Here is a 26191-nt window from a genome sequence, read left to right on the forward strand (position 1 = left end):
GTATGAACAACATAACTTGGTCTCTGGTTTTATTGCCTAACCTAAATGAATATTATTGTCTGCAGAAACAATGATGTTCTTTATTGAAACTAAATTGTCTTTCCTTCTAAATATGAGCTAAACACACTTCCAAGCATATATTAATACAATTAAATCATATAATCTCTTAAAAATGCTGAATACATCTTGGTGATGAATGGTGAATGTTTAAATCTCTAAAACCTGTGAGTGTCAATCAATCGACTGGTTTCACTACACTGAAATGTCACACAATTATATCCACTGACTTGCCTGGTGGCTCAGCGGTAAAAAACAAGTTGCCTGAAATGCAGGAGATGTAGGTTCTATCCCTGAGGTTGGGGAGAAACCCTGGAGAAGGAAATGGCTGCCCCTTCCAGCATTCTTGCCTGGGAAATACATTGAACAGAAGAGCCTGGTGGGCTGCCATCCATGTATTTGCAAAGGATTTGGACATAGCTTACTGACTAAACAACAACAACAAATGCTTTCCCTAGGCTCCTGATAACCTGACTAACCCTTGCCAAGCTCTACCAGGAAGCCATAACACACCAGAGGCTATTTTCCATCAGGCAGAGAATTATTGTACATAGTGTGATGTTAATCCAAAATCCCACAAGTCATCATGGCTATTCTTTCACTGAGTTAAATTTGAGGTCCACAATGCATCTTCCCCCTTTTCTGACACCTCTGTACCCTGGACTAACTTTTGAGCCAATATCTACACTCTAGCCACCCAGAGTTAGCAACCTTGTTGGATAATAGTTTTCCATGCTGTACAACAAATTGCCACCAACTTAGTGATTTCAACTGCTATCACAGTTTCTATAGCATAATAGTCTGGGAAGTGTTTGCATAACTTTATAAGATACTGCTAAAGTATTTTCAAAGTTATTTAACCTTGTATTCTTATTAGAAATGCATAAGCATTCAAGTTGTTCCACATTTTCACCAAGATTTGAAACTCTTATTCATATTAGCTATTCTAAATAGAGTACAGTAGTTTCTCTTTGTGGTTTAACTTGTAACTTTAATAAGAATGTCATTGATGACTAATGATGCTTAGTATCTTTTCATGTGTTTATAGATGGTTTGTGTGTTTTGTTTTGTCAAATGTGTGCTCAGATAGTTCATCAAACCTTTAAGTGTTTTTTTTTCTTGTTGTTTTGACTATAAAGACTTCTTTGTATGTTTTATATAGGAATAATTGATCAAATATAAGTTTTGCAAATATTTACTCACAGTCTATAGCTTATATTTTCATTTTATTAATGGCATCATTTATGATTAAGAAACTTTTATCAAATATTTTTAATGGTAATGGAGTTCCTTTTATTGTTTTTTTAATCATTTTTTATCATTTTTATGTTCTTTCAAAAAATTCTCACCCCAAGTTTTGAAAGATATTTTGTTTTATGCTAAGTTTTTTAGTTTTAATTTTGATGTCTACATCTATGATTCATTCATCTATGACTTCTTGGAAGGAAAACCATGACAAACCTAGACAGTGTATTAAAAATTACAGACATAACTTTGCTGTCAAAGCTATGTTTTTTTTCAGTAGTCACGCTCAGGTGTGAGGGTTGGGCCATAAAGAAGGCTGAGTGACAAATAATTATTACTTTTGAATTGTGGTGCTAGAGAAGACTCTTGAGAGCCCCTTGTATAGCAAGTGGATCAAAGCAGTCAATCCCAAAGGAGATCAACCATGAATAGTTGTTGGAAGAACTGTTGTTGAAGTCAAAGCTCCAATACTTTGACCATCAGGTGAGAAGAGCTGACTCATTGGAAAAGACCCTGATGTTGGGAAAGGTTGAGGACAGATGAAGGGAGTAACAGAGGATGAGATTGTTGAGGAGCATCACTGACTCAATGGACATGAGTTTGAGCACACTCTGGGAGATGGTGAAGGCTAGAGAAGCCTGGTGAGCTGCAATCCATGGGGTGGCAAAGAATTGGAAATGACTTAGTGACAGAACAACAGCAATGATTCATTTCATTTCATTCATGTTAATAGTTGTGTATGCTCTGAAATACAAATTAGAGCTTATTCCTCCATGTGGATACTCTATTATCTCAGCCTTCTTTATAGAAAATTATAATTTCTCTATTCAACAAATGTTGAACTACTATTAAATTGATGTTTCATAAGTTTGGACATACTGTTTTCTCCACTATCAACAATTTAAGAGTAGAAAATTGGTAGACTAAGAAATGATGACTCAAATGTTATTAACAAGAAATTATTGCTGATTAGCTGAGAGGAAGTGAAAGCATAGAGAAACAATAAAAGCAATTATAAATCTGTGGTCGGAAGGGAATGATTAGGGTTAGAGTTATTAATTTCCATGAGGTGTAAACACGAGTGATAAGAGGGCATTGGGTAATACAGAGAAATCTCTTGGTAATGTGCATTCATTTTGCATGACAGTTGAAATTCTTACCATTTATCTATGAAACCTCATCTTATGAAGTAGAGAATATTAAAAAAAAAACACAGAGTTCCATTTCTTAACAAATGCAAAGTGACTCCCTAAGTTCAAAGACTGAATAAACTCTGTGTGTGTGTGTGTGTGTGTGTGTGTGTAGATTAATAAAGCACTGGCTATACGCAATTCCTGAGGCATTTTGGAGGTATCTATAGAGATGGTAGCTCAGATGCTAAAGAGTCTGCCTGCACTGCAGGAGACTGGGGTTTGATCCCTAGGTCAGGAAGATCCCCTGGAAAATGGGATGGCCACCCACTCCAGTATTCTTTCTGGAGAATTCCATGGACAGGAATTCCTGGCAGGCTACAGTCTGTGGTATCCCAAGGAATTGGACATGACTTAGCAACTGAGTACAAATGCACATAGCAATCAAAAACTATTAGCTTTGTTGAAAATTATATTTAAGAAATTATTTCAAAGACATCTGTCATGGCCTGGGTGTGAGTTGGAAAATAACTTCTGGACATGAGACAGAACGAGAGGGAAATAAAGTTTATTAGAGTGGGAGTTGCTGTTAGAACAGTGGACCAGCTCAAGGGAGAACTGAAGTTGAACAAGGATCCTTAGTCCACTTTTATACCCACGGTACAAGGAGTGGGATAGGGGTCTGACAGGTTATTTGCTGATTGGATGAGGCATGTATACTGGGTGGGGGTGGGGAAGAGTAAGGCAAATGCCTTCTCCCCTCCTATGGGGTAGCAGGGGAGACAGGTTATACTGCTCAGGAGGACCTGAAATCCATTAATAGTGACAACATGGGGGAGGGAAGGACGATAAGGATCTGGTGTTTCTGTTCCTGCAATCCAAGGCCTTCCTTGATTTTATCTGCTTTTTTGTCCTTGGGTCACCACAACATCTTTTATTTATAAATATATTTTCAAATCACATTTTCCTTAGTGGTTAGGACATTGAAATTAAAGTATACAGAATTATACACTGTATAGGTGATTTTAAGTAATTGAATTCCACTGGTTAGGTATTGTTGAAATATGTTTCTATTTGGAGCAAAGAAAGCTTTATTCTATGGTTAAGCAAGGAAGATGTGGTGTTCATGTTCAAGGGGCTTCCCAGCTGACTAGTGGTAAAGAACTCACCTGCCAATGTAGGAAACATAAGAGATGAGAATTCGATTTCTAGGTGGGGAAGATCCCTTAGAGGAGGGCATGGCAACCCCCTGCAGCATTCCTGTCTGGAGAATCTGATGGGCAGAGGAGCCAGCAGACTACATTTCATTGCATCGCAGAGTCAGAAATGACTGAAATGAGTTAGTACACATGCACACATGTTCAAAAGACCCAAGCTCCCAGATGATTTTCAAGGAAAAATTTTTATAAACAAAATTTGCTGGGAGTTCTGCAGGATCCTTGACCTTCCTCTGATTGGTTGGTGGTGAGGTCACAGGGTGGTGTTGCAGGAGTTTGCTTTCCGGTACCAGCCAGTCTGGCGTCCCCGACCTTGTGTTCAGCCTGAAGTTCATCCTCCACCTGGGTGGGGCCTTAGTTCCTATAGAAGATCTCAGTGACATGCATTGCTATGTACCTCACTTGTGGAGGAAGCAGGACCCTGGCCCGTTACTACAATATTGTTTCTTTCCACGTGTGCTCACTGACCTAAACAGTTATTGTTTGCATATGCCCTTTGAAACTCAGGAAAGGCCAAGGAGGATGAAAACCTTCTTTCTACAAAGAGGAAACTAGGAACAAGAAAATGCATTTGTACCTGGGAGGGCCCCACAAGTCCTACCGGGCTTCAATCACTCTTTTCTTTGATAACCCTCAACTTTGTGGGGAACAGGTGTTGGGCAAGGAAGGGAATAGCATTTTCGATAGAGATGTTAATCATAAACTCAGCAGAGGAGCTCGGTTTTATGAGAACTTGGTATCAACATGACAAAATAAATGGTCGTGGTCAAATAAAAAATAAATATTATGAAAGCATAATCCTAAACTTTAACAAAATGGGTTTCAACATTGGGACATTACTGAGCAAGAAGAGCTTGCTTCTGGTAATTTTGCAATCGCCATGGTTATTGAGGTGGCTTTACACTGAAAATAACTGAGAGTTTCTCAGTTGGCTTAATTCCCTAAGTTGTCTGTCCTCAAATAAGTTTACACTGGCGTTTTAATTTCTAAAGATTCCTATTTTAGCAGGAGACAAAGAAGTGCTATCTTTTGATGAATAGAATTGCCCTGCATCAAATGTAGAACACATAAAAAAGTAGCTTCTTTATCAACACCAATAAATTATTACCTGAAATTCTGGATGTATGAGCAAACTTTCTTGTAAGATTCATGTTTAAATCTATATAAACATTGATTTCATTATCATGAATCAGCAGAGAATTTATAATAATATTATAATCTGATATTTATTCAGATTTAGACCCTTTTAGAGTCTTCTTCATCTTGGGCAAATAATCCTCAGTGAGATATTTAATATTTGATGAACATTTCTGCAGGGGCAGAGATTACTTTGCTGACAAAGGCTTGCATAGTCAAAGCTATGGTTTTTCCAGTAGTCATATATGAATGAGAGTTGGACCATAAAGAAGGCTGAAAACCAAATAATCAATGCTTTTGAACTGTGGTGTTGGAGAAGACTCTTAAGAGTTCCTTGGACTGCAAGGAGATCAAACCAGTCAATCCTAAAGGAAATAATTCCTGAATATTCATTGGAAGGACTGATGCTGAAGCTGAAGCTCCGATAATTTGGCCACCTGATGTGAAGAGCCTACTCATTAGAAAAGACCCTGGTGCTAGGAAACATTGAAGGCAGGATGAGAAGGGGATGACAGAAGATGAGATGGTTGGATGGCATCACCAACTCAGTGAACATGAGTTTGAGTAAACTTCAGCTGATGGTGAAGGACAGGGAAGCCTGGCATGCTACAGCCTTTGGGGTCACAAAGAGTCAGACACAACTCAGCGACTGAACTGAACTCTGGAGGAAAGTTGGTCAAGGGGTATCAGTCAATGCATAAGGCATTTAATTATGGGATTTATGAAAGGTTAGCATAAAATCAGTCACATTATATTACGAAATTTTAGTTATAAAATGCAGATGGATACTGACTATATAGTATAATAAGTATGCAAATAGAAAAGAATACAATTAAGCATTTAATGAAGAAAAATAGCTCAGACATTCACCAAAATTTGAGTTTGATTATCTTCATATCATTTTTGAATTTTGTTATATATTCATTTTATTTTTGCACATGCTATATTTTAGTATGTGGTGGTTACCTTTAGAAATAATTTTTTTTTTTTAACCACAAAACACATTCACATGCATAGAAGAACACAAGGGAATTTTTGGAGCTGATGGCTAGGTTTAGAACCTTGAATGTGGTGATGGCATTTGAATATATGCAGATGTCCAAATTCATTAATAAGTATATAGTAAATGCGTGTAAATCTTCCTGTATCAATTCTACTTCAGGAGAAGGCAATGGCAACCCACTCCAGTATTCTTGCCTGGAGAATCCCAGGGACAGAGGAGCCTGGTGGGCTGCTGTCTATGGGGTCACACAAAGTCGGACACTTCGCAACAGCAGCAGCAAAGCTTAAAAAATCAGTTCTGATCAACCCTGGAAAAATTTTCTTTTTCATATTTGGAGATTTCATTTTGTATCTAATGGACATATTTACTCTTATCATAGTGTCACACATATATTTAAATATAAGATATAACTATGAAGTTTCATTGTAAAAAACGTATCTTTCCATCCCTGATGGTTACAGTCATAGATTAACCATTTCTCTAGAAATGATTACTCTACCACCACTGGAATAAATTTAAACTACCACAAAGGAAAACTAAAGCATTGGGCTCTTCATTGTATGGCTTCTAAGGGAAAACACAACCAGCTTTTCAAAACTTAGCACAGCTGGATTTAGTCATTGAACTCTTGTCCTTGGAGACATGCAAAGCAATCTTTAATGAAAACTGTCCATACGGATGACCAGATGTTGCACAACCACCAATCCCCAGTATATGAGGTGCCCTGGAGTTTCCAGGATGAGAGGCAAAGCATGTTCTACTCTGTATTCATACACAGTTAGATCCCTGATATTCTCTTTTAGACACAACTTCCTGACAAATTTTACACTTGAACAACAGTTAAACAAAATTTCTATGTTGATTTACTTTTCCCACAGAATGCAACAAAATGAGAGAATTAAAATAAAAAAAAATCAAAAATACTATGTAACAGAAATTCTTAGCTGAAATCGTCTTCATATTTTATTCATGAGGGAAACTTTGTCCTACTTCTAGTCAGATAATATTGGAAACAGTTGTTCCTCCACCAAAGTTGGCTGCTGGTAAGTATCATTTTGAAAATCAGAAAGTTTTAGTTAGGTTCAAATAAAACAGGGACATTAGAGAAGCAGGCATACAGATATCATTTAACCTTACCCAGGGCTTGTGAAAGATGACATTGATGTAATCAAGGTCTGCAAGGAATGTATGTATTTTAGAGATATAATTTTTGTAGAAATTTGGTTTTGAATATCAAGTTATGAAAACACATATTTTTTTGGAAGTTAATGCTAATATATGGTCTAGGATTTTTAATACACCCTACTGAAATTCAAAGGTTGAAATTTATATTTCATTAGTATTAAATCATATTGGAAAAAAATAATTGTGCATGATGTATTGAAACAATTATTTAATTATTGTTTTATATCTAGCTTTTGTTTGTCAGAGTTGCTGAAATTAATTATGGATAGTAATTAGTACTATGGGCATACACTCTGTGATCAATCTATCTTCATAAAATTACTGAGACAACACGTACTAGTTCTGACTCTGGATAAATTACCTAAATTCTCTATGTACTTTTTTAATCTAAAAAATGTGACTAATATTAATATATATGGTATAATTTTCTCAATGGAATTAAATGCTTTAATAAAGTGAAGTGTTTAGAAAACTATAAGACTATTTCTAATTTTCCAATACAGTAGTTTTTAGTACATTACATGTAAATGTCAATTTATACACATTTCTATATTTAGCAATCAAGTAAAGATTTTTTCTCTTTATAACTGACACACTCCCCAATATGTTCCCTTTGCAGAAAAAGCTAATATAAATATGCCATGTTGTTCATAGAAACACAAATCATTTTTGCAGTGATTTCTGCTAAGAATCAATTTTGATTGCTCAACAGTTTGGAGAATTTGAACACCATGAGCAGAAGGAATATCATTCACATGTCTGATTTCATCCTCATGGGACTAACAGACTTTGAAGAGATCCAGCTGGTCCTCTTCACCCTCTTTCTCCTAATATACCTGATCATTGTGCTGGGCAATGCAGGAATGATGTTGATAATCTGCCTTGATCTCCAGCTTCACACCCCCATGTATTTCTTCTTCAGTCACCTGTCATTTCTTGACCTAGAGATTCTCAGCCGCCCTCACCCCTAAAACTTTAGACAACTTACTGACTTCCAACAAGTATATTTCACACCTGAACTGTTTCATCCAGATGAATTGCTTTGTCTTCGTGGCACCACTGAATGTGTTCTTCTCTCCTCCATGGCCTATGATTGCTGTGTGATCTGCAACCTGCTGCATTACCCAATTGTTATGTCCACTAGATGCTGCTGCTTTCTTGTCTTTGGATCCTTCTTGATTGGCTTCATGGACACCTTTGTCAATGTGCTTTGCTTGAACAAATTGCATTTCTGTGACTCTAGTGTAATCTATCACTTTTTCTGTGATGCACCCCCTATTTTAGCCCTGTCCTGTACTGACACACATGCTATTGAAATCATAATATCCATTTTTGCTGGCTCCAACCTCGTGGTGTCTCTTATCACAATATCTGTGTCCTATGCGTCCATCCTGTCCACTATCTTGAAAATTATTTCCACTTCAGGGAAGCAAAACACCTTCTCTACTTGTACTTCCCATCTCCTGTCAATCACCATCTTTTATGGCACTACGATTTTTACTTACATAAAACCAAGTAAGTCCTACTCTTTGGGAAAGGATCAAGTGACTTCTGTTTTTTATAATATTGCCATCCCCATACTGAATCCGCTCATATACAGTCTTTGAAATAAATAAGTAAAAAATGCTCTCAGCAGAGTCTTACAGAAGAGAAAGAGCTCCAAACAATTAAAGTAACATTGACCCTAAACTTTTAAGTTCCTCTGTTTGTTTTTTTGTCCCTATAGTGTATTTCTTTGCTTTTCCTCCAAAAACAAATAGAATTACTTATTTATTCTCTTGATACATCCTTTACTTGAATAAATCCAATCTCAGGCCTTTCTAAGAATATGATTTTAGAAATCTACATTGTAATTGGAAACCATGAAACACGTTTAAACCATGGTCTCCATATGTATGTTTTTAAGGGCAACTGATTCACAAAATGAAAAGTATAGTTGTCAGTTTTTAAAGTGTGCTGTACAAATCCCCATGCATAATCAAACTTTAAAGAATTTTATCATTGGTAAGAGCTCCATTTTGGGAAAAAACAATGGCAGGTTCAGAAATAATTTCCTTTACTTTGTGGAGAAGCAAGATAGCAGAGTGATTATGAGTACTCGATTGGAAACCAAATGTTCAAGGATTTGGATTCCAAACCTTCTACACAATTGTCTGTTGAATGCTTTAAAAAAAAAATTGCTGAAACTAAGTTTCGAGTTCCTAAACTGCACAGATAAATAACAATTCCAGGTCCAAACAGTTACTATAAAGATTAAATCAGTTAATTGATATTAACTTTTTAAGGCCATACTAATAAATATTGCCCATTATCATCAGAACATTCACATCCCTGCAGTATTTTCAATGCCCAATGCCTTTTTCTTAATAAATATTCACGTGTAGTTTTATGAATTACCTTTGGTTGATTTAAAGGACAAACACACAAAAAGAAACTAAATAAAAGCTTAGCATTTCACAATTTTTCATTTAGAATGGAATGTGTCAATATTGGAGATATTTGAAAAATTTACAGAAATCGATATGCCTAAGAAGTTATTCAGGATTTTGTATGTGTTTTTCTAGATTGATAGTTTTTCTTTTTTAATTTGAGGCTAATTACTTTACAATATTTTGGTGGTTTTTGCCATAATGTGACATGAATCAGCCATGGGTGTACATGTGTCCCCCATCCTAAACCCCCTCCCTCTCCCCTCCCCATCCCACCCTCAGGGTTGTCCCAGTGCACCGGCTTTGTGTGCCCTGCTGCATGCATTGAATTTGGACTGGTGATTTATTTCACATATAGTAATATACATGTTTCAATGCTGTTCTTTCAAATCATCCCACCCTCACCTTCTGCCACAGAGTCCAAAAGTCTATTCTTTACCTCTGTGTCTCTTTTGCTGTCTTGCATATAGGGACATCGTTACCATCTTTCTAAATTCCATATATATATATATGTTAATATACTGTATTGGTGCTTTTCTTTCTGACTGTTTAATAGGCTCAAGTTTCATCCACCTCATTACAACTGAGGTAAAAAAAATGCATAAAAATGCATTATTTTTCATAGCTGGGTAATATTTCATTGTGTATATGTGCCACAGCTTTCTTATCCTGTCATCAGCCAATGGACATCTAGGTTGCTTATATGTCCTAGCTATTGTAAACAGATTGATAGTTTTAAATGTAAATATAGGGGTGTGTTGGTGTGTGTGTGTGTTGTGTAATAATATTCTTATCATTTCCTATGTCCTTTTTTGAGGTTTTCTGTCTACACTTACAAGTTTAATCTTTGATTATTCCTTTATCATTGAAATCTAAGGCGACTGTGTTTGGTTAATGGGAGAATCTAGATTCTCATTTTGCAGTGTTTGGGCATAAATATTTGTAAATTTATGAAGTTAAAATTCTGCATGCAGTGTTACCACTTTTATGGCTCCCAGAATATATCAATTATATTTTCTTAATAATTATTTATTTTGATGCATAATTGTTTTGCAATGTTGTGTTAGTTTCTGCTGTACAACAAAGTGAATCAGATATCAGTTCAGTTCAGTTCAGTCACGCAGTCGTGTCTGACATTTTGTGACCCCATGAATCATGGCACACCAGGCCTCCCTGTCCATCACCAACACCCAGAGCCTACCCAGACCCATGTCCATCAGGTCACTGATGCCATGCAGCCATCTCATCCTCTGTCGTCCCCTTCTCCTCCTGCCCCCAATCCCTCCCAGCATCAGTGTCTTTTCCAATGAGTCACACTTCACATGAGGTGGCCAAAGTATTGAAATTTTAGCTTAAACATCAGTACTTCCAATGAACACCCAGGACTGATCTCCTTTAGGATGGACTGGTTGGATCTCCTTGCAGCCCAAGGGACTCTCAAGAATCTTCAACACCACAGTTCAAAAGCATCAATTCTTCAGCTCTCAGCTTTCTTTCTAGTCCAACTCTCACATCCATACATGACCACTGGAAAAATCACAACATTGACTAGACAGACCTTTGTTGACAAAGTAATGTCTCTGTTTTTTAATATGCGATCTAGGTTGGTTATAACTTTCCTTCCAAGTAGTAAGTGTCTCTTAATTTCATTGCTACAATCACCATCTGCCGTGATTTTGGAGCCAAAAAAAAAAAAAAAAAAAAAGTCTGACACTGTTTCCACTGTTTCCCCATTTATTTGCCATGAAGTGATGGGACCAGATGCCATGATCTTAGTTTTCTGAAAGTTGAACTTTAAGCCAACTTTTTCCACTCTCCTCTTTCACTTTCATCAAGAGGCTTTTTAGTTCCTCTTCACTTTCTGCAATAGGGGTGGTGTCATCTGAATATCTGAGGTTATTGATATTTATCTCAGCAATCTTGATTTCAGCTTGTGCTTCTTCCAGCCCAGCGTTTCTTATAATGTACTCTGCATGTATGTTAAATAAGCAGGGTGACAATATACAGTCTTGACGTACTCCTTTTGCTATTTGGAAACAGTCTGTTGTTCCATGTCCAGTTCTAACTGTTGCTTCCTGAACTGCATACAGGTTTCTCAAGAGGCAGGTCAGGTGGTCTGGTATTCCCATCTCTTTCAGAATTTTCCACAGTTTATTGTGATACACACTGTCAAAGGCTTTGGCATAGTCAATAAAGCAGAAATCGATATTTTTCTGGAACTCTCTTGCTCTTTTGATGATTCAGCAGATGTTGGCAATTTGATCTCTGGTTCCTCTGCCTTTTCTAAAACCAGATTGAGTACCTGGAAGTTCACAGTTCACGTATTGCTGAAGCCTGGCTTGGAGAATTTTGAGCATTACTTTACTAGTGTGTGAAATGAGTTCAATTGTGCAGTAGTTTGTGCTTTCTTTGGCATTGCCTTTCTTTGGGATTAGAATGAAAACTGACCTTTTCCAGTCCTGTGGCCACTGCTGCGTTTTCCAAATTTGCTGGCATACTGAGTGTAGCACTTTCACAGCATCATCTTTCAGGGTTTGAAATAGCTCAACTGGAATTCCATCACCTCCACTAGCTTTGTTCATAGTGATGCTTCCTAAGGCCCACTTGACTTCACATTTTAGGATGTCTGGCTCTAGCTGAGTGTGAGTGATCACAGTATTGTGATTATCTGGGTCATGAAGATCTTTTTTGTACAGTTCTTCTGTGTATTCTTGCCACCTATTGTTAATATCTTCTGCTTCTGTTAGGTCCATACCTTTTCTGTCCTTTATCAAGCCCATCTTTGCATGAAATTTTCCCTTGGTATCTCTAACTTTCTTGAAGAGATCTCTAATCTTTCCCATTGTGTTGTTTTCCTCTATTTCTCTGCATTGATTGCTGAGGAAAGTTTTTTTTTTCCCCTCTCCTTGCTATTCTTTGGAACTCTGCATTCAGATGGGGATATCTTTCCTTTTCTCCTTTGCTTTTTGCTTCTCTTCTTTTCATAGCTGTTTGTAAGACCTCCTCAGACAGCCATTTTGCTTTTTTGCATTTCTTTTCCATGGTTATGGTCTTAATCCCTGTCTCCTGTACAATTTCACTAACTTCTGACCATAGTTCATCAGGCACTCTGTTTATCAGATCTAGTCCCTTAAATCTATTTCTCACTTCCACTGTGTAATCATAAGGGATTTGATTTAGGTCATACCTGAATGGTCTCTTGGGCTTCTCTTGTGGCTCAGCTGGTAAATAATCTGCCTGCAATGTGGGAGACCAGGGTTCAATCCCTGGGTTGGGAAGATCCCCTGGAGAAGGGAATGGCTGCCCACTCCAGTTCTGGCCTGGAGAATCACATAGACTCTATAGTCCATGGGGTTGCAAAGATTCTGAATCAGCTATAAGTATATGTATATTCCTTCACTCTTGGGTTGGCGCCCCCTTTCCAACTGAAAATATTTAATAAGGCTACCTTTCTGTTACAGGTCAACAAGCTTCAGTAAATGCATCTTTGTTGAAATTCTGTGTGTTTTAAAACATTATTGCCTTTCTCCTTATTTCTATAGGTTTGATATGACTGTTAAAACTAAATTCTTAATCTGAATGCTTGGTTCATCTATTTTTTTTTTTAACAGAGGAAAATTATATACCTTCCAATTTGCAATGAATTCAGAAGCTTTGGTAACCCATGACATTTAATCATTTAGAATACTAAAGTTTCTTATATTTTAAAGCTTTTCTTGTACATAACCTTGAATTGTAATTTTCATTTTCTCTATTGAAAGCTTATTTCAGAACGTATTTTTTATTTTCCAGGTAGTTCTTGTTTAAACTTTTGTAACTACTCAGATCATTTATTCAAGCATCAGTGGTTATAAAAAATTATTTGAAATTTAGATTGCTTTATATGTAAAACAATCTTTGATTTTTTAAAATATTTTTAAATGTTACAAATAAAATGCATAATCACAAACTTTTTTTTAGGAGATAGTGTAAATTATTTGTATTAATTCAAAACTCTCAACAAATTCAAATGTTTTAAATGTGTATTGTTTCACTTACCTAATCTATTTTAATTATTTTCCATTTTTACAAATTCTACTTAAGATTATTATGACTTATTTTTGCTCTTTATCCATGTTTCCTAGACTCTATATTTACAGCAATTGCTATTTATTTTTGCTTGCACTTGTTCAATAATATATTTTTTGACTCCTCTCTCATCTTTCAGCAGCATAATGGTTTTTCCTATATTTCTGGGCATGTTTCATTTTTCTAGTCTTTTGAGAAGCTAAGTTTTCACCTTGTTTTCAAGACAAAGGTGATGCATTTATGCAGTGGAGTACAGAACCCATCAGAAACAGCTGTGTTTAATTTTTGTTCACTATAATGTACTTCCCTAAGATCAAAGAGTTGATAATTTTTTAATGTTTGTGTGTGTGTGTGTGTGTGCATGTATGTGTGTAAAAACATGAAGTACTTTAGCATAGCATAATTCCTAAGCCATTTTGGAAGTATATTTAGAGATTCTCATTTCTCCAAATCAGGCAGAAAAACTTCATTAAGTCTATAGTATTAAAAATGAAACTGGGTTTTGCTTTCATTTTTCCTTGAAAAGAGACTTGAACAACAACCCAGTTTAATGTACTCTTCCCAGCATTGTTACAAAATGACCTCTGGAAAAGATGAAATCCCCATTGCTGCCTCCACTGTGCATGAATCATTGAGAAGTAATGGAACAAACTGAGCAGTCAAAACATTTGTTGAAAGGAAAGTGAAAGAAAGAAAGAAAGTGAAGTCGCTCAGTCGTATCTGACTGTTTGTGACCCCGTGGACTGTAGCCTACCAGGCTCCTCTGTCCATGGGATTCTCCAGGCAAGAACACTGGAGTGGGTTACCATTTCCTCCTCCAGGGGATCTTCCCGACCTAGGGATTGAACTCAGGTCTCCCACATTGGAGGTTGAAGCTTTAACCTCTGAGCCACCAGGGAAGCAAAGATTAATTTAATAAAGTTCTTTTAGGATAAAACACATGTGCTTAAAATATTTGTCTCTCCCTTCAACAAGACTGTAAGCTCTTTGGGAAAAACTTGTTTAGTCATAGTTTTGCTCTCCACAGCATGGAACGAATGTGTTACATATACAGTATATAAGTAAATGCTTTCTTTGCTTTTTTGGCTTGTGGAAACATAGTGATGAATTCATTAAGGTTAAGAATTCTATCTTGTTCATGTTTATATCTTGCCTGGTATTTAGACAACCCTGTGCATATCAGCACTCAAAAAACATTAATTGAAAATTTTATTTCTAGAATTCTTTCAAAAACATTGCTTACTTGTATATTAAAAATGGCATAGCAATAATAGATTTCCTTTCAACTGATTTTTTGCTTTAATGGTTAAGATAAGGAAATGAGTGTATGTGGATTTATACTTTGTTGATGTGTTTTGTAATCAGTGCAGTCAACTGATAGGCCTCTTATAATCTTATGCATATCACAAACCAACCTCCTGAAGAAATAAACAGTCTTCAGTCTTGGGACTAGCTGAAGACAATTCATGTGAAAGGTTGTGTATGTGTGTGTGTATGTGTGTGTGTGTGTGCGCAATGTATACATTTGGTTTTGAAATTTTAATTTTCTTCTCTGACCTACATTACTGATATCTGACTCCTGAAAGCTTCACTTTACAATGTGATTTTACATTATAAACTATTGCAAGTGACAACTGATGACATGTACTATATAATATTTTATATATTATATATAAAGGGTTATTAAGGCTGTCTTAACAACTCATCATGCATTCCCTTTCTTAAACCTACATACATTTTTCCTTCTAAGCACAATATCAGATTCAGATGATTGCTTTCATTACATTTTACCATCATCATGGAAAATTATTAAACTGATATTTTCCTTTATTTTTTCTCTATCAAAACTTTTCATTTATGCACTATAACTGTAATGCTCACATTTTTATAATTGTGTGAAAAATGTCAGCTGTTGAAATTTATTTATATTTACCTATATTTTCCTTGGTTCTAATTGTATGTATTATCTGTACTTGCACTGTGTATGTATTCTGTAGATCAATCCAGGCCTTTATATTTATTTAGCATTAATCAAATTATATATCAATTGTTATTTTTTGTTTTAATGTTTCCTAGTTAATCTCTCTCTAAGAGCAGAAATATACCACAATTTTCCAGTTAATCATAAAATATAGAAATATATTTTACTTGTCAAGTTATGATTAAATATCCAGATGTGCACACATTTTGATATACACTTCAAATTTATCCTTGGTGACCTCTAATCATTTTCCCTTTGAACTGCTCTATATGTACTGTCCCTCGAGACCTCTAATATGCATCTTTCCAGAATGGGCCAAGCAGGTGTTACTAGGTCCTAGAAAAAATCAATAAATTCAACCTGATAGGGAACAGAGTTTTCAATGCCAATAGATGCTTTGTAGGCTCAAGAATTATCTGGTTATTTAAAAAAAAAAAAAACAGTAGACACAGAAGATGTTCTGGAAATTTGTAGGAGGCATTTACATTTACAGAGGAAATGTCCATGTAGCTCAGATGATAAAGAATCTGCCTGAAATGCAGGAGACTTGGGTTCAGTCCCCAGGTGGGGAAGATCTCTTAGAGAAGGAAATGGCAACACACTCCAGCATTCTTGCCTGGAGAATCCCCATGAACAGAGGACCTTGGTGGACTACAATTCAATCCATGGAGTTACAAAGAGTTGGACACAGTTGAGTGACTAACACTGCTACTCTCCATTTGGAAGGATGGCTCCCTCTCTGTGGGCTTTCCTGCTGACTCAGAGAGTAAAGAATCTGCCTGCAATGCAGGAGACCTGGTTTGATCCCTAGGCTGGGAAGATCCCCCAGAGAAGGGAATGGCTACACACTACAGTATTCTTGCCTGGAGAACTCCAAGGACAGAGGAGCCTGGCGGGCTACAGTCCATGAGGTCACAAAGATTCACAGAGTCTGACATGACTGAGTGACTATCACTTTCACTTTGCCTCCCTTTCTATACCAGGAGGAGAAAGATTTCTAAATCCCTATTCAGTGAAGAAGAAATGAAGTTGATTCTGCATTAACAGTTGCACTCTTGGTTCCTATTCTTTCTCTGGCTCCCACCCTCCCACATCTTCTTTTACCTTTAGCTGGAGATGATATTTAGGGGTTTGGGAACTTTTTGGAGAATTACTCAGTTTTCTTGTGTGTCTCCCATGTATAAAGGGAGTATACATATTATGAAATTTCTATTTGTTTTTCTCCTGGTTATCTGTCTTTCATTGCAAGAAGGTGGGTTTTAGCCCAAAATCTGAAAGGACAGAGTGAAAATTATTTTTTGTTCCCCATAAATCTCATAAAGGAAGGAAATCTCATAAATCTCAAGAAGGAATATCTTAAGGAGTTGCTTTGTTGATGCTAGAAGAATGCTGTTATTTAAGGTTGAGCAGGTGTTTCTGTTGATGGTGGAGATTTGGATGCAGATACACAATGCACAGTAGAGGTGAGAGAGGAGGCGAAAGGCCAGAGGAAAATTTTTGTTTATAATTTTTCTGGTCTCATCACAAAATGTAGACTTTATTTCACACCTGTTCTAGCAGAATGAAGCTTCAGTGAGTATAATTGCTCTTCTAAAATTCATTAAAAATACAATAAATGCACATTTTTTTTTCTTTTTTCCAAACAAAAAATTATCTCCTGAAATTCTGGAGTTTGACCAGAGTTTTCTGTAAGAGTAACTTTTAAATCTATATGAAAATTGGTTTAGTTGTCATGAATTAATAAAAGATTTACTAGAATATTTCCATCTGATTCTCAGTCTATCCTTTTCATAGTCTTTCTCTGTTGTATCTTGGATAAATAATGTTCAATAAAGTTCTTAATATCTGAAGAAGACTTCACTAGAATAAAGTTGGTTATAGGGTATTGGTCAATAAATAAAACAAGAAGTTATTGGTTTCATAAGAGGCTAGAATAGCATTGGTCATAGTGTGTTATGAAATTTAAGTTATGGAACAAGGATGGATACTGAATATCCAGTATGATAATAATTGTGAAGTTCTACAGGTATGCAAACTAGCATTCTATTAAAAAAAATCATCCTGAGAGGTTTATCAAAGTGTTGCAAAAGTTTTGAAAATTTTCATATCATTTTTTTTAAAAGATGAGGACTTTATTTTTAAAGGTTTTTGGCTCATATTTTTTTTTCATTTATTTTTATTAGTTGGGGGCTAATTACTTTGCAATATTGTAGTGGTTTTTGCCATACATTGACATGAATCAGCCATGGATTTACATGTGTCCCCCATTCCTCTGGGTCTTCCCAGTGCACCAACCCTGAGCACTTGTTTCATACATCCAACCTGGGCTGGTGATCTGTTTCACCCTTGATAGTATACTTGTTTCAATGCTATTGTCTCAGAACATCTCACCCTCGCCTTCTCCCACAGAGTCTTCTGTTCTGTATATCTGTGTCACTTTCTGTTTTGCATATAGGATTATCGTTACCATCTTTTAAAATTCCATATATATATGTGTGTTACTATACTGTATTGGTCTTTATCTTTCTGGCTTACTTCACTCTGTATAATAGGCTCCAGTTTCATCCATCTCATTAGAACTGATTCAAATGAATTCTTTTTAACGGCTGAGTAATATTCCATGGTGTATATGTACCACAGCTTCCTTATCCACTCGTCTGCTGATGGACCTCTAGGTTGCTTCCATGTCCTGGCTATTATAAACAGTGCTGCGATTAACACTGGGGTGCACGTATCTCTTTCGGTCTGGTTTCTTTGGTGTGTATGCCCAGGAGTGGGATTGCTGGGTCATATGGCAGTTCTATTTCCATTTTTTTAAAGGAATCTCCACAATGTTCTCCATAGTGGCTGTATTAGTTTGCATTCCCACCAACAGTGTAAGAGGGTTCCCTTTTTTCCATACCCTCTCCAGCATTTATTGCTTGTAGACTTTTAGAAAGCAACCATCCTGATTGGCGTGTATTGGTACTTCATTGTGGTTTTGATTTGCATTTCTCTGATAATGAGTGATGTTGAGCATCTTTTCATGTGTTTGCTAGCCATCTGTATGTCTTCTTTGGAGAAATGTCTGTTTAGTTCTTTGGCCCATTTTTTGATTGGGTCATTTATTTTTCTGGAATTGAGCTGCAAGAGTTGCTTGCATATTTTTGAGATTAATCCTTTGTATCCATTTATGATAAAAACTCTCCAGAAAGCAGGAATAGAAGGAACATACCTCAACATAATAAAAACTATATATGACAAACCCACAGCAAACATTACCCTCAATGGTGAAAAATTGAAAGTATTTCTCTTAAAGTTAGGAAGAAGACAAGGGTGCCCACTCTCACCACTACTATTCAACATAGTTTTGGAAGTTTTGGCCACAGCAATCAGAGCAGAAAAAGAAGTAAAAGGAATCCAGATAGGAAAAGAAGAAGTAAAACTCTCACTCTTTGCAGACGACATGATCCTCTACATAGAAAACCCTAAAGACTCTACCAGAAAATTACCAGAGCTAATCAATGAATACAGTAATGTTGCAGGATATAAAATTAACACACAGAAGTCCCTTGCATTCCTATACACTAACAATGAGAAAACAGAAAGAGAAATTAAGGAAACAATACCATTCACCATTGCAAAAGGAATAAAATACTTAGGAGTATATCTACCTAAAGAAAAGAAAGCCCTATATATAGAAAACTATAAAACACTGATGAAAGAAATCAAGGAGGACACAAATAGATGGAGAAATATACCATGTACATGGACTGGAAGAATCAATATTGTGAAAATGAATATACTACCCAAAGCAATCTATAGATTCAATGCAATCCCTATCAAGCTACCAACAGTATTTTTCACAGAACTAGAACAAATAATTTCACAATTTGTATGGAAATACATATCATTCTTTCAATTTTGTTAAATTCTCAATTTGTTTCTAATGAAAATATCCACTCCCATATAGTATCACACAATTAAATATAAAAGACTCATTGTGAAAAATGTATCATACCTTCCCTTACAGTTTCAGGCATGAGTAAGTAAGTATTTCTCTAGAAATAGTTTCTCTACCATCCAGGCAAAAATTTAGAGCATCATGCAGGAAGATCACATAATTAGGTCCTTCACTGTAGGTCTTGGAAAGGAAGACATTTAGTTTCTCATGACCTAGCATACCTGCAATTTAGTCCTTGAAGATATGCCAAGTCCCTTTTTCCCTTGGAGATATGACAAGAATTCTTCCTCGGAAATTGGTCCACAGGGATGACCAAATGCTGCAATCAATCCCCAGTATATGAGGTGCCCTGGAATTATTAGGATAGGAGGCAAGGCATACTCTGTTCTGCTTCTGATATTCATTTTAGACATAAATTCCTGGAAGATTTTACATTTGATCAGGAACTGAACAAAATTTCTAGGTTGATTAATTTTTCCTCAGAATAAAGCAGAATAACTACACTAAAATTTAAAAAGAATTTATCCCAAAGAAAAAAAATATTATATTACAGAAATTTTCAACTGAAATGGTCTTCATATTTTATTTGTGAGTAAATGTTGAAGTTGACCTACTTCTAGACAGATAATTTTGGAGAAAAGTGTTTTTTGACCAACCTTGCCTCCCAGTTGGTATTATTTTCAAAATTGGAAGGTTTTAGTTGAAATCAAATAAAGCAAAGATAATATCAGAGAAGTATGCATGCAGATATCATTTTAGATATGTTTGCCTCAGTAGTGCAATTTCTGGTGGGCCCAGAAATATAGGGTTTTTATAATCATGGTCTTTTAGCAATTTAGAAATATAATTTTGGAAGAAATTTGATTTTGAATGGTCAGGTTATGATAACTTTGTATCTTTTGGAAAGTAATGCTATGTATGTGGTACCTCTACTAAAGTTCAAAGGTTGAAAGTTATTTTAATTAATATTAAATAATTTTGGTGGAATAGAAAAGCATGGTATACTAAAATATTCTATTATCATTGTTTATGATCTATATACAGCATTTTAATAGGCATATTTGAAATTACTATGACAGGAATGTAATGGACATGCTCTCTATGGTAAATCTATGTTGGTAGAAATACAGAGCCAACATTTAATAGTTCTAACTATGAATATATTACCCAATTCTGTTCCCTTTTTCTCATGTGAAAAATGTGGCTAATAATTCTATGGAGTAATTATATTATGGGCATTAGATGTATTAACAATGGGAAGCGTTTAGAACTGTGTCAGGCTTATACAAATTATTCAATATACTACCTTTTGTTGTATTCAAATGTCAATTTACATATATTTCTATATTGGGAATCAAATTCATATTTTACTCTTCATACACAGTTCATACCTAATTATCATCAGTCCTTGGAAATGCTAAACAAGTATAAATATGTCATGTCATACACAGAAACACAAAGCTTTTTGAAATAATTTCTGATAGATTTCAACTTGGATTTTTCAGCAGTATAGAACTTTGAACACTATGGGTAAAAGGAATATCACACTTGTGTCTGATTTCATCCTCATGGGACTGACAGACTCTGAATATATCCAGTTGGTCCTCTTCACACTCTTCCTCCTGATGTACCTGATCACTATGCTGGGGAATGTGGGGATGATACTGATAATCTATCTGGATTCCAAGCTTCTCACATCCATGTATTTTTTTCTTCAGTCATTTGTCATTTCTTGACCTCATTTACTCAAGTGTCATCATCCCTAAAACCTTAAACAACTTACTGACTTCTATCAAAACTATTTCATACCTGGACTGCTTCACTCAGATGTATTTCTTTGTCTTTTTGGGTGCCACTGAATGTTTCCTTCTCTCCTCCATGGCCTATGACTGCTATGTAGCCACCTGCAACCCTCTGCATTACCTCGTCACTATGTCCATCAGGCGATGCTGCTGTCTTGTCTTTGGATCTTATTTGACTGGCTTTACAGATTCCTTTGTCAATGTGCTTTGCATGAAAAAATTGCATTTCTGCGACTCCAGTGTAATCTATGACTTTTTCTGTGACACATCCCCAATTCTATTCCTGTCCTGCACTGACACACACGACATTGAAATCATGATATTCATTGTTGCTAGCTGTACCCTAGTGGTGTCTCTTATCACAATATCCATGTCCTATGTGTCCATCTTGTCCACCATCCTGAAAATCACTTCAACTTCAGGGAAGTGGAAAGCCTTCTCTACCTGTGCCTCCCATCTCCTGGGAGTAACCATCTTTTACAGCACTATGATTTTCACTTACCTAAAACCAAATAAGTCCTACTCCTTGGGAAAGGATCAAGTGGCTTCTGTTTTTTATACTATTGTCATCCCCATGCTGAATCCCCTCATATACAGTCTTAGAAACAAAGAAGTGAAAAATGCTGTCAGTAGAGCCATTCAGAAAAGAAAGGTTTCCAAGCAATTAAAATAACAGTGATGTTGAACTTTTAAGCTATTTTTTTTCTTCTTCCCTCTATAGCATTTCCTTCCTCTTTCTTCAAAAATGAATTGAAGACTTCACCTGTTCTTTATTTATTCACTTATTCAGTAGAATTATCCTTTGATTGACTAAATATTTTCTTGGACATTTATTATAATATGCCTTTAGAAATCCACGTTGTAACTGGAAACACTGACACATGCTAAATCCATAGTGCAAATGTATCTGTTTTTAAGGGTAACTGATTAACAAAATGGAAATTACTTTTACCACCTTTTAAAGTACATCATGCAGATTCAGAGAATTTTATGATGGAAAAGAGCTTAATTTTAGGAACAATGCTAGCAATTTTATAAATTATTTCATTTACATTGTGGAAAAGCAGTATAGCAGAATGCTCTTGTTTTTGAACCAAACATTCCAGACTTATGATTCTAGATCTGCAACTCTTTCAGCTGTGATACTCTTAAATAAAATATTTCCTCAATCAAACATAATACATTATGAATCCAGGTCCATAGAGTTTTTGTAAAGATTAAATCATATAATTGATGTAAGTGTTTAAGGTAGTACTATTAAACACAGGGCATTATCATTAGAAAACTCTCACTTTTTCAGTATTTTTAATGTACAGTATTTTATTCATGCAGAATATTCTCTTGTTTGTAAAAAATTACTTTTGGTCAATTTAAAGGATAAACACACAAACAGCTAAGAAAAAAACTTATCACCTCACAGGTTTGGATTTAAAATAGTACCTGTCAATATTGGAGAAAACTTGAAAAGTGTTGAAAATTTCAGGAAATAGAAATGCCCAAAAATTAATAACTTTGTACATTTTCTTCCAGATTGATAATTATGTATGCACATATATGTGTATATATATGCACACGTTATGTGCTAGAACAATACCTCTGTCATTTCATAGGTACTTTTTGCAGTTTACAGTGTACACTAACAAGATTAACCTTTGACTATTTCTTTGTCAATGAATTCTAAGATGAATGTGTTTTTGATACATGGGTAAGATTTAGACTTTGCAATTCTTTGAACATGAAGTGTTTGTAAATTCATCAAGTTAAAAATCTGCGGACAGGTCTATCTCTTTGGTGACTATCTGAAAATATTAAAAAAGTCCTTCCTTTCTATGATGTGTTAACAAACTTCAGTAAATTGCTTTTAAATTGAAACTCTGTGTATTTTAAAGTATAACTGCCTTTCTCCTGATTTCTATAGATTTTTTATGGTCATTAAAATTATATTAATTAAATTAAGTGCTTAACTCATTTGTTTTAAATTACTTAACAGAGATAAGTTGTAAAGCTACAAATTTACAATGAATTAGACTTTGTGTTAGCTCATTAATTTTAGTCTGGTAGAGTGCTAAAAATTTCCTTATTTTAAAGTTTTTCTTGGACATCATATTGAATTTTAATCTTAATCTACTCTGATATTTAAAGGTTAAGAACATATTTTTCACTTACCAAGCATTTAATATTTTTTGATTAAATATTTATAACTAGATAGATCATTTTTATTCACACTATAATGATTATAAACTTTCATTTTTAAAAATTAATATTCTTTTCTTTGAAAAATTATATTTGATTATTTTAATAATAATTATATGCAGAAGGGCAATTCTCTTTTAAGAGATAAAAGTTTACATTGTTTTTACTAATTCAAAACTATTAACAAATTTAAGTGTTTTAAATATGAGTTATTTTCTGATAATTTGTTTACATGATAAACATCATTTATCAAGGCCATTTAAAGTTATCATGACTGATTTCCATGATTTCTAGATTCTTTACTTAGAGCAATTGCTACTTGTTTTTGCTTTCATTAGTTTAGCAATATACTTTTTGTCTCCTTTGTTATCATTCATAAGCATAATGTCCTTTCCTATATTTATGAGCCCCTTTCAGTTTTCTAGCCTGTTTTGTAAATTATGCTTTTACTATGCTTTCATTTCCATTTCTATGATTAGGAAATGTATCTTCTTATTTTCTGCAAACAAATATGATGAACAGATTCTATGATGTGGACACTTCTTAAATTAGGTAATCTATAAACAACATAAACTCTATAAATTGACAATACTATTCTTATAATAATGTAGTTTAGAATACATTTTATGATAATAGAAATATAAGTAATGTTATTACACATGTGCATTATGTTTTATAATCTATAGGCCATATGAAATATTTCAACCATTTTCATTTTCCTAACTGCTCTTTGTTATATTAGAGCATACCACATTTTATATAAAATAGAGTCTGAAGTAATTTAAAATATAATATACTTTTTTACAGTGTCATGCTAAAATGCTATTTAATAAAAGTATGATATAGAGAAGAATACCAAAAACATAAATAGCTGCATTTACTGTCAAATAATTGATAAATAGAATGATGATAATACATTTTGTTAAGTATTTCCCATCTACCAGCCAATGCTCAAAGGGTTTTAGATATAGAGTGAAAAGAGTTTTTCTTCACAAGATAACTTTCAGGTAAATAACAGCAACATCTACATGTTAATTTCAGGTGATGGAAGGCCATCCTCCTAATTGTTCAGTCAAAGACTTAAAAGGAATCCTGAAATTTTCTCTTTATCTCACACACCTCACAATCAATCTATCAAGATAGTATATAGATTCAAAATATAAGATATATTTGAAGTCTGACTACTTCTCAACATTTTTTATGCTACCTACACTGGTTCAAAAAACCATCATAGTCTTAGAATTATTGCTGCAGTCTCTGGGCTTGTCTCTGCTTGACCTTGTCCCTCTTGAATTTAAATGCAAATGTAAGAGCCAGAGAGATCATACTATTAAAGAGTAAGTTGGAATATATTACTTTATTCAATAATCCTACAAGTCTCATCTCATTAAGAGTATAAAGAAAAATCTTCATAAGATCCCACTAGTCCATAAAAGCATTGCATCCACTCCTAATCTCCATGAACTCATTCCTTACTATTGTATCAATTATGTTCATTTTCATTTAACCACATGGCATCCTAACTCTTCTGTATATACTAATCCTGATACTACCTGGGATTTTTCCATTTTTGCTTCATTCAGAAATTCCTCTTCATAGACAACTACATTTTTCCCCTTATTCTGTTGAATAAAAACATCCTTGCCACTTTATTTACAATTGTACCTGTTCTCTATTCCCTTTCATGTTTCATTTGTTTCCCATACCAAGAATCTACATCCGACTATTAATAATATTTTGTTAGAGCAGTTTTGCATTTTTTCCTTGTCTGCTCCCTCCCCCCCCCCACACACACTGTCATATAAACTTAATCAGTTCAGGATTCTTTCTTGCTTTGCTCAACATTGTATCTCCAGCATTAGATCTATGCCTCAAAATGTATCTGAAGGTTGCAATTTACAGATGAGGAAACTGCAGAGCAGAAAGAGTAAATAGTGGTCCACAGTCACTCCACTAGTTAAAGAACAAGCTCACATTTGAACCCAGAAACCCTAACTCTATTGTTAATATGCTTTATCACCACTCTCTGACTGGATTTTTTTAAACAAAATTGTACTATAATTATCAGAGTTGAAAAAGTAGAATTCATAGCTATATTAAAGGAAACATTAAAGAAAATACCAGGGGCTGTTGAAAGATGTATGTTGCTGGCAGACATTCTCTGGAAATGCTGATTGAAGACAGTGTAGTTTTGGCATTACTAACTGTGGAAACATACAATTACAGTCCTATTCACAGAAGAAAAAAAATTTGTAAAATAAAGAACAGTTTATCCCTCAAAAATATTATTCTTAAAAAAAAATCTGTAATAGTCAGGGAACAGGCTATGCTGGTGTAAGAGTGGGATTCAGAAACACAGTGGCTCAATAAAGAAAAAAAATATCCTCAGTTGCAAACTCCTAGATGTTAACTGGTTAGGGTGCCTGGATGATTCTTTTGCACAGAATAATCCTGGAAATTACATTTCTTTTATATTTTTGATTGGTTAGCTCCCAAATGCTGCCCTCTTCTGCATTGTTCAAAGTACCAATTTTTTTTTTAAGTATTGGTAGAATTTACCAGTAAAAACATCTGTGCCTGAGTCTACTCTTCAGTATCTATCCAAGCTAACTTGAAAGCATGAATCCACTTAAGCAAATGTGTGAAAATGTTCATAAGCAGTATGAATGACAGTTATAGAATAGAAACAACTCAAATGGCCATCAGAAGATGATGAATAAATAAAGTGTGATATAGCCATTCAATAGAGCAAACTATGGCAATAAAGAAAAAATAAAATGAGTATACATGTTACTAACACT

General features: G+C 34.9%; 2 pseudogenes; both read left to right on the plus strand.

The window, feature by feature from the left end:
* Window positions 1-7705: 7705 nt before the first annotated feature.
* LOC136164206 (olfactory receptor 8H3-like) lies at window positions 7706-8650 on the plus strand (annotated as a pseudogene).
* Window positions 8651-20921: 12271 nt separating this feature from the next.
* On the plus strand, window positions 20922-21870 carry LOC136163380 (olfactory receptor 8H1-like; annotated as a pseudogene).
* The last annotated feature ends 4321 nt before the right edge of the window (window positions 21871-26191 follow it).

Source organism: Muntiacus reevesi, chromosome 3, assembly GCF_963930625.1.
Source record: "Muntiacus reevesi chromosome 3, mMunRee1.1, whole genome shotgun sequence".
In the NCBI taxonomy this organism is placed as follows: Eukaryota; Metazoa; Chordata; class Mammalia; order Artiodactyla; family Cervidae; genus Muntiacus; species Muntiacus reevesi.